Source organism: Aotus nancymaae, unplaced genomic scaffold (genome assembly GCF_030222135.1).
Source record: "Aotus nancymaae isolate 86718 unplaced genomic scaffold, 86718_ANA_hifiasm-v0.15.2.pri h1tg000008l, whole genome shotgun sequence".
Taxonomy (NCBI): domain Eukaryota; kingdom Metazoa; phylum Chordata; class Mammalia; order Primates; family Aotidae; genus Aotus; species Aotus nancymaae.
In genome coordinates, this window is record NW_026988419.1 from 24,852,125 (window position 1) to 24,866,019 (window position 13,895).

Below are 13,895 nucleotides of genomic sequence, written 5' to 3' on the forward strand. Positions count from 1 at the left end.
TAGACTCCCACACAATAATAGTGGGAGACTTCAACACACCATTGTCAATATTAGACAGATCAACGCGACAGAAAATTAACAAGGATATCCAGGACTTGAACTCAGACCTGGACCAAGCAAACCTAATAGACATTTACAGAACTCTCCACCCCAAATCCACAGAATATACATTCTTCTCAGCACCACATCACACCTACTCTAAAATTGACCACATAATTGGAAGTAAATCACTCCTCAGCAAATGCAAAAGAACAGAAATCATAACCAACAGTCTCTAAGGCCACAGTGCAATCAAGTTAGAACTCAGAATTCAGAAACCAACCCAGAACCGCACAGCTTCATGGAAACTGAACAACTTTCTCTTGAATGTTGACTGGATAAACAATGAAATGAAGGCAGAAATAAAGATGTTCTTCGAAACCAACGAGAACAAAGACACCACATACCAGAATCTTTGGGACACATTTAAAGCAATCTCTAGAGGAAAATATATAGCAATAAGTGCCCACATGAGAAGCAAGAAGAGATCTAAAATTGACACCCTATCATCAAAATTGAAAGAGCTACAGGAGCAAGATCAAAAAAACTCAAAACCTAGCAGAGGACAAGAAATAACTAAGATCAGAGCAGAACTGAAGGAGACAGAGACACAAAAAACCCTTCAGAAAATCAATAAATCCAGGAGCTGGTTTTTTGAAAAGATCAACAAAATAGACAGACCACTAGCCAGACTAATAAAAAAGAAAAGAGAGAATAACCAAATAGATGTAATAAAAAATGATAAAGGGGATATCACCACAGATTCCACAGAAATTCAAACCACCATCAGAGATTATTACAAACAACTCTATGCACATAAACTAGAAAACCTGGAAGAAATGGATAAATTCCAGGACACTTGCCTCCTCCCAAGCCTAAACCAGGAAGAAGTCAAAACCCTAAATAGACCAATAACAAGGTCTGAAGTGCAGGCAGCAATAAGAGCCTATCACCCAAAAAAAGCCAAGGTCCAGATGGGTTCACAGCCGAATTCTACCAGACATTCAAAGAGGAGCTGGTACCATTCCTTCTGAAACTATTCCAAATAATCCAAAAAGAGGGAATCCTTCCCAAATCATTTTATGAGACCCAACATCATCCTGATACCAAAACCCGGCAGAGACTCAACAAGAAAAGAAAACTACAGGCCAATATCCATGATGAACATAGATGCAAAAATCTTCAATAAAATACTGGCAAGCCGATTGCAACAGCACATCAAAAAGCTTATCCACCATGATCAAGTAGGCTTCATCCCGGGGATGCAAGGCTGGTTCAACATACACAAGTCTATAAACGTAATTCACCACATAAATAGAACCAAAGACGAAAACCACATGATTATCTCAATTGATGCAGAGAAGGCCTTCGACAAAATTCAACAACCCTTTATGCTACAAACCCTCAATAAACTAGGTATTGATGGAACATATCTCAAAACAACAAAAGCTTTTTATCAGAAACCAACTGCCAATATCATACTGAATGGGCAAAAACTGGAAGCATTCCCTTTGAAACCTGGCACTAGACAAGGATGCCCTCTCTCACCACTCCTATTCAATATAGTACTTGAAGTTCTAGCCAGAGCAATCAGGCAAGAAAAAGAAATAAAGGGTATTCAACTAGGAAAGGAGGAAGTCCAATTGTCTCTATTTGCAGACAACATGATTGTATATCTATAAGACCCCATCATCTCAGCCCAAAATCTCCTGAAACTGATAAGCAACTTCAGCAAAGTCTCAGGATACAAAATCAATTTGCAAAAATCACAAGCATTCCTATACACCAATAACAGACTTAAAGAGAGCCAAATCAAGAACAAACTGCCATTCACAATTGCTACAAAGAGAATAAAATACCTAGGAATACAACTAACAAGGAATGTAAAGGACCTCTTCAAGGAGAACTACAAACCACTGCTCAACGAAATAAGAGAGGACACAAACAGATGAGAAACATTCCATGTTCATGGTTAGGAAGAATCAATATCGTGAAAATGGCCATACTGCCCAAAGTAATTTACACATTCAATGCTATCCCCATCAAGCTACCAATGACCTTCTTCACAGAACTGGAAAAAACCACCTTAAACTTCATATGGAACCAAAAGAGAGCCCGCATAGCCAAGTCAATTCTAAGCAAAAAGAACAAAGTGGGAGGCATCACACTACCGGACTTCAAACTATACTACAAGCCTACAGTAATCAAAACAGCATGGTACTGGTACCAAAACAGAGATATAGACCAATGGAACAGAACAGAGGCGTCGGCGGCAACACAACATATCTACAACCATCCGATCTTTGACAAACCTGATAAAAACAAGCAATGGGGAAATGACTCCCTGTTTAATAAATGGTGTTGGGAAAACTGGCTAGCCATATACAGAAAGCAGAAACTCGACCCCTTCCTGACACCTTACACTAAAATTAACTCCAGATGGATTAAAGACTTAAACATAAGACCTAACACCATAAAAACCATAGAAGAAAATCTAGGCAAAACCATTCAGGACATAGGCGTAGGCAAGGACTTCATGACCAAAACACCAAAAGCATTGGCAACAAAAGCCAAAATAGACAAATGAGACCTAATCAAACTCCACAGCTTCTGCACGGCAAAAGAAACAGTCATTAGAGTGAATTGGCAACCAACAGAATGGGAAAAAATTTTTGCGATCTGCCCATCTGACAAAGGGCTGATATCCAGAATTTACAACAAACTAAAACAGATTTACAAGAAAAAAACAAACAAGCCCATTCAAAAGTGGGCAAAGGATATGAACAGACACTTTACAAAAGAAGACATACATGAGGCCAACAAACATATGAAAAAATGCTCATCATCACTGGTCATTAGAGAAATGCAAATCAAAACTACATTGAGGTACCATCTCACGCCAGTTAGGATGGCGATCATTAAAAAATCTGAAGACAACAGATGCTGGAGAGGATGTGAAGAAATAGAAACACTCTTACACTGTTGGTGGGAGTGTAAATTAGTTCAACCATTGTGGAAGACAGTGTGGCGATTCCTCAAGGACCTAGAAATAGAAACTCCGTTTGACCCAGCAATCCCATTACTGGGTATATATCCAAAGGATTATAAATCGTTCTACTGTAAAGACACATGCACACGAAAGATCATAGCAGCACAGTTTACAACAGCAAAGACCTGGAACCAACACAAATGCCCATCAATGATAGACTGGACAGGGAAAATGTGGCACATATACACCATGGAATATTATGCAGCCATCAAGAACGATGAGTTCGCGTCCTTTGTAGGGACATGGATGAACCTGGAAGCCATCATTCTCAGCAAACTGACACAGGAACACAAAATCTAACACCGCATGTTCTCACTCATAGGCAGGTGTTGAACAATGGGAACACATGGACACAGGGAGGGGAGCACTACACACTGGGGTCTGTTGGGGGGAAATAGGGGAGGGGCAGCAGGGGGTGGGAGGTTGGGGAGGGTTAGCATGGGGAGAAATGCCACATATAGGTGAGGGGGAGGAAGGCAGCAAATCACACTGCCACGTGTGCACCTATGCAACAATCTTACTTGTTCTTCATATGTACCCCAAAACCTAAAATGCAATTAAAAAAAAAAAGAAGATAGGATGCATATACCTAACAAAAATAAAAAAAAAAAAGCCGAAAATAAAAAAAGAGTGCCCATCTCTAACAGTGTCTGTGGAATAAATAAAGAAGGAATAAATCTGGTGCCTTCTAGTTCTACCTTTCAAAAAAATAAATAACTATAGCGATGAAAAACACCAACTAAATTTTACATTAATTATAAATTAAGTGCAAGATAGTCTATTTTGAGCTGAAGTAAGGGCAAATATATTAAGACTACTTCATTGGAAAAAAAATTGAGAGAAATCATACATTAGGTAGTCCCTCACAACTTATATAGGCTCCTGAAAATATGAGACATACTCTTTATCATCCTTTGATAAGTATATGGCATGTTTCTTCATTTATTTAATATTTATCTTTTTAAGCCTTAGTAAAGCTTTCTTTTTTGTCATATAGGTTCAGCATAATTCTTCTATTCATTTCTAGTCTCTTTAATCGCTATTACTAATAGGATAGTTTTATCATGCTAAGTAGTAGTTTTTTTACACATAAGGAAGCTATTTTATTTCCTATTTTTAACGTCATTATTGGTGATATTACTGAACTTTTTTTAGTTTTAATAGTTTCTAGTAAATTCTCATGACTTTCTTATAAAAGTACTGCTAACATCTGCAAACAACAGGATCAACAGAAAAAAAGGCAAAATTGCTCATAAGGCATTTGTATTTTAACATAAAGTTAGAATTGATATTTCATGTTTTGCAATGATAAGCAAAATGGATCTACTTCTGGGAAATTTTGCCCCTTTTTCTTCCCCCAAAATAGAGCTGACTTGCACCTTTACTCCTGGATTTTCTATTTAGCTTTTCTTATTTTATCCAGCTTATTCTAATGAGGTTCTCCTCCTATTAGACCATAGATTCCCACCTTTGAACAGTACTTCCTCTTAAGAAGTACTTGTGTTTTTATGACCCACTTTATTATAATAAACAGACCTGGAATTTTTCAAATAAATAAAACCATGTCTTTTCAAAACCGTTTCTTGAAAATGAACTAGATTGCCTCCAAGAGAAAAAAACATCTAGCTACATCACAGTTACAAATTTTGGCATAGGAATTTTCTCTCTCTTCTTTTTTTACACATATGCCTAGTTACTCTACTTCCAGGATTACAGCAAAAAAGGCTAATTTTTAATGTATGTAAACTGGATCCTTAATGCATTTCAAGAGATAAATAATGAAATCTAGAAAGGACATTTTGGCAGCTTTAACAATTTTCCTGAAACTGATATGAAATTCCTCCATCACTACTGAATTATAAATCCCTTCAAAAAAACAAAAAAGAAATACCAAAGATTAAGAGACTCTTGTTAGACATAAAACTTAACTCTTTTTTCTTCAACCCTTCTTTCTTTTTCAATCTTCATTGAGAGGTACACCGTATTAGTCAGAGTTCTCTAGAGATACAGAACTAATAGAATAGGATGGATGGATGGATAGATGGATGGATAGACAGACAGACAGACAGACAGACAGACAGACAGACAGACAGACAGATAGATAGATAGATAGATAGATAGATAGATAGATAGACATAAAAGGCAGTTTATTAAGTGTTAATTCACACAATCACAAGTTGGCAGGCTGAGGAGCAAGGACAGCCAGTCCAAGTTTCAAAACTAAAGAACTTGGAGTCCAATGTTCAAGGGTAGGAAGCATCCAGCATGGGACAAAGATGTAGGCTGGGAGGGTAGGCCAATCTCTCTTTTCACGTTTTTCTGCCTGCTTATCTTCTAGCCATGCTGGCAGCTGATTAGATTGTGCCTACCCAGCTTAAGGGTGGGTGTGTCTTCCCCAGCCCACTGACTCAAATGTTAATCTCCTTTGGCAACACCCTCACAGACACACCCATGATCAATACTTTGCATCCTTCAATCCAATCAAGTTGCCACTCAGTATTAAGCATCACATACAGAATGGCAGATACCTTGAAAAAGTAATTCACCTAATTTCAATATTTTCACCATGAGCTCAGAAAAATCATAGTGAGCTTTATCATCACTAAGCCATAGTAGTGCAAGTCAAAGATTGCAGCTGCTATTTCTGACAAAAATTTAAATAACTGATGATAATAAAGTTCGTAACACTGAACAAAGTTGGCCATTGACATTATTGGCTCAATAACACATGATAGATTCAAATATTTCCCACAAAGTGCTTGCGGATAAATAATACAATGAATATTGATTTTAAATGCTTTAGATTCTCATGATCTTTGGATTGGTCTTCCACACAAAGGTTTAACACCATCATTTTTAACACATCTTAGCACATTCCATTTCAGGTTGTACTAAATTAGTGGTTTTCTCAAATTTATTGAAAATGTTCTCCCACACAGACTATTTTTAAAGGCAAACACTTCAATAAACCAAACTCAGCACTGACTCCCCAAATAAACAACTGATTAATATCTGTAACATTTGTTAACTCATTAAGAGCCAAAGAAAACTCCTTAAAATCATTTACTTTATTTTTTAATTGACTCTTGATGTTGCTACAACACCTTCAACTATTAACTATTCTTTTCAAAAGGTAAGTAGTTTTAAACTAGTTTTTTCTCTAGACACATTTCATGCCTGCTACAATCAAACCTGATTTAACCAATTTGTTAGTTCACCACCGATAAATGGATTTCCTTGCTTAACTAACAAATGAGAACCTTACTTTGAACTTTACTTTTCTGGCAACCTTTGATTTTTCTAAAGAAATTATGTGATGAGATATTCTAAATTTTCTAATTTTTTCTGACTGAATGCTGTGCTTTCAGCTGGGAATATTGTAATAATTGCTTAGTCTGGAAATGTCAACATATACTGTATTCTATTAGCACAGCTGTGGTGTCACTGAATAATAAACACAATGTTTTTCCATTTTATGTAATAGCAAAAAATCCACATACACTGTGCCTTTAGAAGCAGAATACTTAGTCCATTTTTCTCTTCTTATTTTGACATGATGGATTCACCTTGATAGTGAAAAAAAGCTAAGTGAAAATGTAGAGCAATACATGTAGCACTTGAAATATGTCAAGTTATGACTGAGTCACTGCAATTCAGAATGCACCAAACAGCCATGTGAAGCAGTGCTCTGTCAAACCTACTCAGCTCTGCAATGTAGCATAAAAGCAGCCATAGACAATAAGTGAATGAATGTGACTGTGTTCAGATAAAATTCTTACAAACACTAAAATTTTATTTAATCTTCACATCTATAAAATATTATCCTTTTTAAATACAATAAAATCCCTTTTTAAAATGTTTTAAATCTTAGAATCATTTTAGATTTACAGAAAAAATTTTAATTATATAAGATAGTACAGAGCTCCCATAAACACTCAGTTTCCCCCTTATTAAAATCTTATATAAGTAGGTATATTTGCTATAATTAATGAATCAATACTGATATATTGTTATTCACTAAAGTTAATACTGTATTCAGATTTTGTTAGTTTTTATCTAACGTCCTTTGTCTATTCTGGGGTCTTATCAAGATACCACATCACGTTTAGTTGTCACGTCTCCTTAGGCTCTTTTGGCTATGATAGTTTCTCAGGCTTTTCTCATTTTTAATTATCTTAACAGTTTTGAGAAACACTAGTCAGATATTTTGTATAATGTCCCACAATTGGGTTGCTGGGTTTTTTTTTATGGTTTTCTCATTATTGAACTGGGCCAATATGTTTTGAAAAGAAAAAGCACAGAAGTAAAGCGCCACTCATATAACATATCAAGAGTGCACACTATCAACATGACTTCACTCTTTTTTTTTTTTTCAAGACAGCGTCTTGCTCTGTTGCCCAGGCTGGAGTGCAATGGCATGATCTCAGCTCACTGCGACTTCCACCTCCTGGGTTCAGGCGATTCTCCTGCCTCAGCCTCCCAATTAGCTGGGATTACAGACACCTGCCACCATGCCCAGCTAATTTTTTGTATTTTTTTAGTAGAGACAGGGTTTTACCATGTTGGCCAGGCTGGTCTCAAACTCCTGACCTGATAATCCGCCTGTCTCAGCCTCCTAAAGTGCTGGGATTACAGGTGTGACCCACCACATCTGGCCAACTTCACTCTTAATGTTAACCTCAGCCCTTCTTTTGATTTTTATTCAATGACTTAAAAATGTGAAACTCATTCTTATGAGGCATACAAAAACATGATAGAATGAATTTGGATAAAAGACCACAGTTTGCCTATTTTTGTTCTAGTGGATAAAAATTTTGGAATAAAGTTGGAGAACTGAGGATATAGCAACTCAAAATTACCTATTCTAATAGATATTCTTATAGGAAAAAAATGAAAAAAATTCACTATCCTCATTAGCTGACAAAAGATTCAAAAGATAATCAGAAAAAAAAACAGTACAATGGTTATTGCTTTTAGTGAACTTAGGGGAATACTATGAGGAATGTAACTATGTAGGATATATTATATCTATACATAAACAAGACTGACTACAAAAATATCAGTGACTACTATTGTCACCAATTGAGACAATAGGGAGCTTGGAATGAATGTTATGGAGTGAATATTACCTCCACTTTTAGTTGCTTTTGACAGAGCAGGAACACTGTCATGTTGGACAAACACCACCATTTTAAGTTCCAGCTCCCTTTCTAACCTCATGCATTTCAAAGAAATTACTTCTCTTTTTACAACAAGCAACCAGACAGAGCAGACAGTAAAACACACAAGGGACTGCCCAGGCACAGAAGGAGGGGGAAAGTCTCTTGGGTAACTGCCAAACTTCACACTCATACAATGGGCCCCAGTAAAACAGTGGGCCCTAATAAGCATATTTCTTTCCCATTAGGTGCACTAAGATAAAGAAGCTAAAAGCAGACTCAGGGGATATGCCTGCAGCTGTAGGAAGATATATGGGAACAGGCACAAAAACTCTCCCTTCCAGATAAGCAAGACAAAGAGACACGAAACATTCCAAGCCTGTGATAAGCTCTCCTGCCCTGAACCCTTAAATACTCTTAGTCTGTGAGAGTATTCCTGACAGAAATTGGCCAGAAGCCCCTCTCAGTTTTATTCTCCAAAATAAACCTGTCTTTAACCGTTGGGCCACTTTTCGTGTTTCTTTCTTCCTTCTTTAACCCTTACAGTTTTTAGTTGTGACATTATTCCAGGCAGCTAATTAGGTAATACAGATAAATAAACAGTTTTCAGCAACACATAGAAAACTTCAGGAATGTAAAAATAATATGTGTTCCATTTAGTCAATATTTTACATTCCATATGTTAAAAATATTCAAAAATATAAAAATGTTTAATGTAGAAATAATTAAGTATAGTTCTTCCACTATTAAAATCATAACAGCTCAAATTCCATTTTGAAATAACTCACTTTATAATTCCTGAGCACTGAATCTTTTTACACTCTCATTCCTTAATGCCTAATTTTTCTTTCTGTACATCAGTGACACTTGATAGTGTCAAATGCTATCTCTTGGTAAGATTGGCTCTTGGAGTTTCTGTAATCATGACTTCACTGTAGCTGTGTCTACATCTTCTGTTACCAGGCACCTTAAAGTTTTTTGTTTGTATATTTTTAAATTCAAGACTCACATTCTATGAGTAGATGTTACTATAATGCTTATTCTGCAGGTGAGTCCTATTTTATAGGGGAGCCAATGGAGACTCCAAGAAGTGAAATTAACTGCCTAAAGTCACATAGCTGTTTAAAAGTTTTATGAATAGCCCAGAGAAAAGACAAAAACAAAACAGAGGGGAAAGAAAGGACAAGATGGGTTCTAGCAGATGACAAAACCAACTGAAGCTCAAAACAGGAAAATAAATGAGATGCATGAATGCTGGTTGAAAATATTTTCTTTTGTCACAAAGAACTGAGGAAGTCCTGGGAAAATGAAATATACTTTCTGTGCAATGGCAAGAAAAAGCCACACCTGAGACCCTTCCATCTCACTGCTTCTTGTCTACCAGGGCTGAAGAGACTACTCACAATCAATGCAGCCACCAAGAAGCCCATCCCTCAGGGATTCAAGGCTTCCTTAAAACTAGAAGACAAATGGAACCAGTCCTGGTTGTCAACAGAAAAGAATGAGAACAAACCAATTCTCTTATCTTTAACTAAAATAGTGTTTGTGGCAGTAAACATAGTATAGAGATAATCAACAGTCAAGTTTCCATTTGATTTTGCCAAAGACAGTTCCTAGTTCCCACTCTGTAGACACTGCCTATATTCTTAGGACTTGGAGCAATCTCAGCTCACTGCAACTTCTGCCTCCCAGGTTCAAGTGATCCTCCCACCTCAGCCTCCCAAGGAGCTGGGACTACAGGCGTGTGTCACCACGTCCAGCTAATTTTTGTATTTTTAGTAGAGACAGTGTTATACCATGTTGACCAGGCTGGTCTTGAACTCCTGACCTCAAGTGATCTCCCCACCTCAGCCTCCCAAAGTGCTGGGATTACAGGCATGAGCCACCATGCCTGGCTGTCGTCATTCTTAAGTCCACCAGTAATAGCTTTGACAGTTCTGTTTGTTATCACCACACTTTCCAATTAACACCGAGTTGAGATGCAGAGTGTAGGCCCACTTGATTTATTGATTTATCCCCTTTTATCTCTGTACCCCACTCCTACTTCTCTACCTCCCTTATACAAGCATTTATGTGACACACACACACAACCTTTTATCTGAATATGTTCATACAACATTTATTACTGTTTTATGTGCATGTATTTTAATGTATGCTAATGATATCATACCATATATCCTATTGTTTCTGTGTCACATGTTATCCTGTATTTACGATCTCAACCATGCTGATTTGTGCACATTTAAGCCATTGCTTTTTATTGCTGCACAATACCCCATTATAAACACTCAGATTGTCCCTAATTCTCTAACACCACAGAATTACTGCAATGATCATTATAGAGCTGGGTGAGAAATTCCTTGGAAGAGACTCAGGGGCAGAGATTGCTGGGACAGAGGACATGTGTATACATAATGTCACTAAGCGGTGCCCAGCTGATCACCACAATGAGGGTACCAGTAGGAGGGGTGGGCCCCAGAGGTAAAAGCCAGAGTATAAATCATGGCTGCTTGTGTGAGTTGAATATATTATCTAACATCTCGTAGTCCCATTTTCTCATTTATAAAAGTGTGAACAATTACAGTGCCCATCTCATAAAGTTACTATGAGAATTAAGTGACAGAATAACTTAGCACAGTATTTGGTACTTGGCAAGTAAATAAATAGCATCACTGATTACCATTTTTCACCACCCGGAAAGAGATTTCTGATTTTCTAGTAGACGCTGAATCTTCATACTGGAAGGTCAATAGTAGGAGTTCTAAGACCTGGCCATTTTTTCACAGCATGGGAATCCTCTGATGGGCAAACTTTCCCCCAGGGTTCTCCATTGAGTTGGACAAAACCTTGTCAGATTTGCTTGTTGGTCTGTTTCCCCTGTCCAATTCTTCTCCCTCTCCCTTTCATCTTTGACAAGCATTACCTCCTCCCCTAATAAACCTCTTGCACCCCAATTCCCTCTCAAAGTCTGTTACCAGGAGGACCCACTAACACAGTAAAGAAAACACTGAGCATGTTTATATAGAGGTCCTCATTACCATGTGATAATCTGACTATAGAAAATGCATTGCTGGGCTCCGTAATGATGTATGAATGCATGGGTTTTGAACTGTGTATTGAGATAAAAGTACATCTTTACCAACCAAAAACCACAGAGATCCTTAAAACAATTGATAAGCACTAGTCTATATCATCTATTTTGTGGTGAGATCCAGTGTTTATTGAATAGTACACATTTACTCTGCACAAGTTTATTCTGCTTCGATGAGTTCCCTTCAGTTCTCTATCAATATAGAATAATTTTTTCAAGTATCTATGTTAACTAGGAATATATTCATCATTAACTAGGTACACTAAAAAACTTAATAAAGCCAGGCTCATTCTTCATAAATACCTTGTCTCTCATACTTAAGCTAATAATATCAGCAACTGATATTTGAAGTACATGATACCCAGGATGTATTTAGTCTCTATTATACTCCAGGTTAACTAATGGAATTTCAGAGTAGAGAATGACTGTAACCTGAAGTAATAAGCCAAGAATTATAGAATTAAAAGAATCTTAGATCAATATGACTCTTTTGAAGGTGAAGAAACTGAAGGTCAGAAAATGTATCAGTTTATCAATGTAAATCACTTGAATTTAACCTCCAGATTTTGTTTAAAATGTCAAAAATTTGGCAAATGTAATATAATACCACAAACTGTCATTTTATGCAATTCAAAATCTATATCTATAAATGGAAATCTGTGTAAAGCAAAGATTCTCAACCAGGAGTGGTTTTGCCTTCCAAAGTACGTATAGCAAAATCCAGAGACATTTTTCGTGGTCTCAGGGGGAGGCGTGCTACTGGCATCTAGTAGATAGAAGAGACAGGGATGGCACTAAATACCCTGAGGTATATAAGACAACACTCCACCCCCACCAAAACAAAGAGTTATTATATATAGCCCAAAATGTCAATCATGCCAAGGTTGGGAAACCTGGTTTAAAGTTATAATAAAAGTATTCGGTGTCCTGATTGTTTTGTTGAAAGCAAAATAAAATATTCTGCCCACAATCCCATGGTGATTTCTTTCTCTTTTTCTCTCTCTCTCTCTCTCTCTCTCTCTCTCTCTCTCTCTCTCTCTTTTAGAGAAAGGGTCTCAGTTTGTTGCCAGGCTGGAGTGCAGTGGCATGATCGTAGCTCAGAGCAGCCTCTAACTCCTGGGCTAAAGAGATCCTCCCTCCTCCCAAAGGTCTGGGATTATAGGCATGAGCCACCACACCAAGCCTTTTTTTAAATTATTGTACTAAATAATACCTCCCCATTTCCTTATAAAGAGTAATCTAGAACATTAAATAAAATAAATGGTTAGAGTTCAGTTGCCTCTTATATACAAGAAGATGCCATTTTTAAGCATATTATCCAAATATCTTACAAGATAGAAATGCAGGAAGTACAGTAGAGATTACCAGAGTTCTATAACGGTCATGGAAATTTATCACCAATTTTTTTCCATGCATTCATATTCCTCTAGTAACTTGATGAATTTTTTCAGGTTTAAGTGTACCCTATTTTCAGGCATCCATTGCTAATTTTATTAGTCAATGTATGATACACAAATTGTTTAGTTTATTAACAAACTTTATTTATTAACAAAATAAACCTACATGAAGCATCTTGGTCATGTTAAGGAAAGCCCTCTGTTAGCATAGCACCTACCCTAGAAATCCCCTTTAAGTTTGAATGTCTCTGGTTATGACTATGACCGATAGGTTTTTAAAACTGCACTTATAGAATAATTGAAATTTAAACTAGTCATCTGAAAGCTGAGAACATAGTATTAAGTTTAGATAGTATCAATACGTAAATCATTGCTTTAAATTCTCACTGTGAAAGAATTTTTTTATTGGGCCTTCATTTGACGGTCTAGGTGCACCCCCTACCGAACCAGAGAGAAAAACCTTGATTCTCCTTAAATTCACAGGGTTCTTGAACTGCATAACATCCAGCACTACACGCATCTCTCTAGCTCATCTGAAAAGCTGACTGTAAACCCTGCATTTGATTTGACTCAAAAAAAAAAAATGTGCGTATGAATGGTGCCTTGCACATTAAAGAGGCTTCATTGTGAAAGATCGCCCAGAAAATCTCTAAATGATACTAGCAGTACGAAAGTGACAGCCACCGCTTCTTAACATTAACAAATGAGCTGTATGTTGATATTTTTATTCTGTCTCCTAACTTGAATGGTATGTGATTCTGTATCACAGACAGCCAATTATTCTTTCAGACAGTGATCACAATCGATCCTAGAAGTTTAAATTCTCAAAAGCGATAGTAAATTACCAACAGGCAAAAGTCATTTCAATTAATTAAACGGAGACCACGGAGTTTAAGAGTAAGAAAAGTTCCTTCACCTTCCCAGCCTCACACTCCTGATCCTCGGCTCCGCTGTTCGGAAATATACCCTTACTTTGCGGATGCCAGGATGCTGGTCCGAACAGTGCCGGCCCAGGACATCACTCCACTAAAGCAGACCTTTGAAGCTCCGCTAAATGCCTGCCAGCACCTGCCGGGTGCGCCTCGGTGCGTGCCGAGCATGTGTGGACGAGTGAACGTGAACAAGCTCTGGCGTGCACCTGGCCTCCGCTCGCTAAAGCC

At 37.3% G+C, this 13,895-nt stretch overlaps 1 protein-coding gene across 1 annotated transcript in view; it reads right to left on the minus strand.

Annotated features, from left to right (window-relative positions):
• The window catches only part of PTH2R (parathyroid hormone 2 receptor), a 105,003-nt gene that overhangs the window by 90,982 nt on the left and 126 nt on the right, over nt 1-13,895 (minus strand). The window lies entirely within an intron of this gene.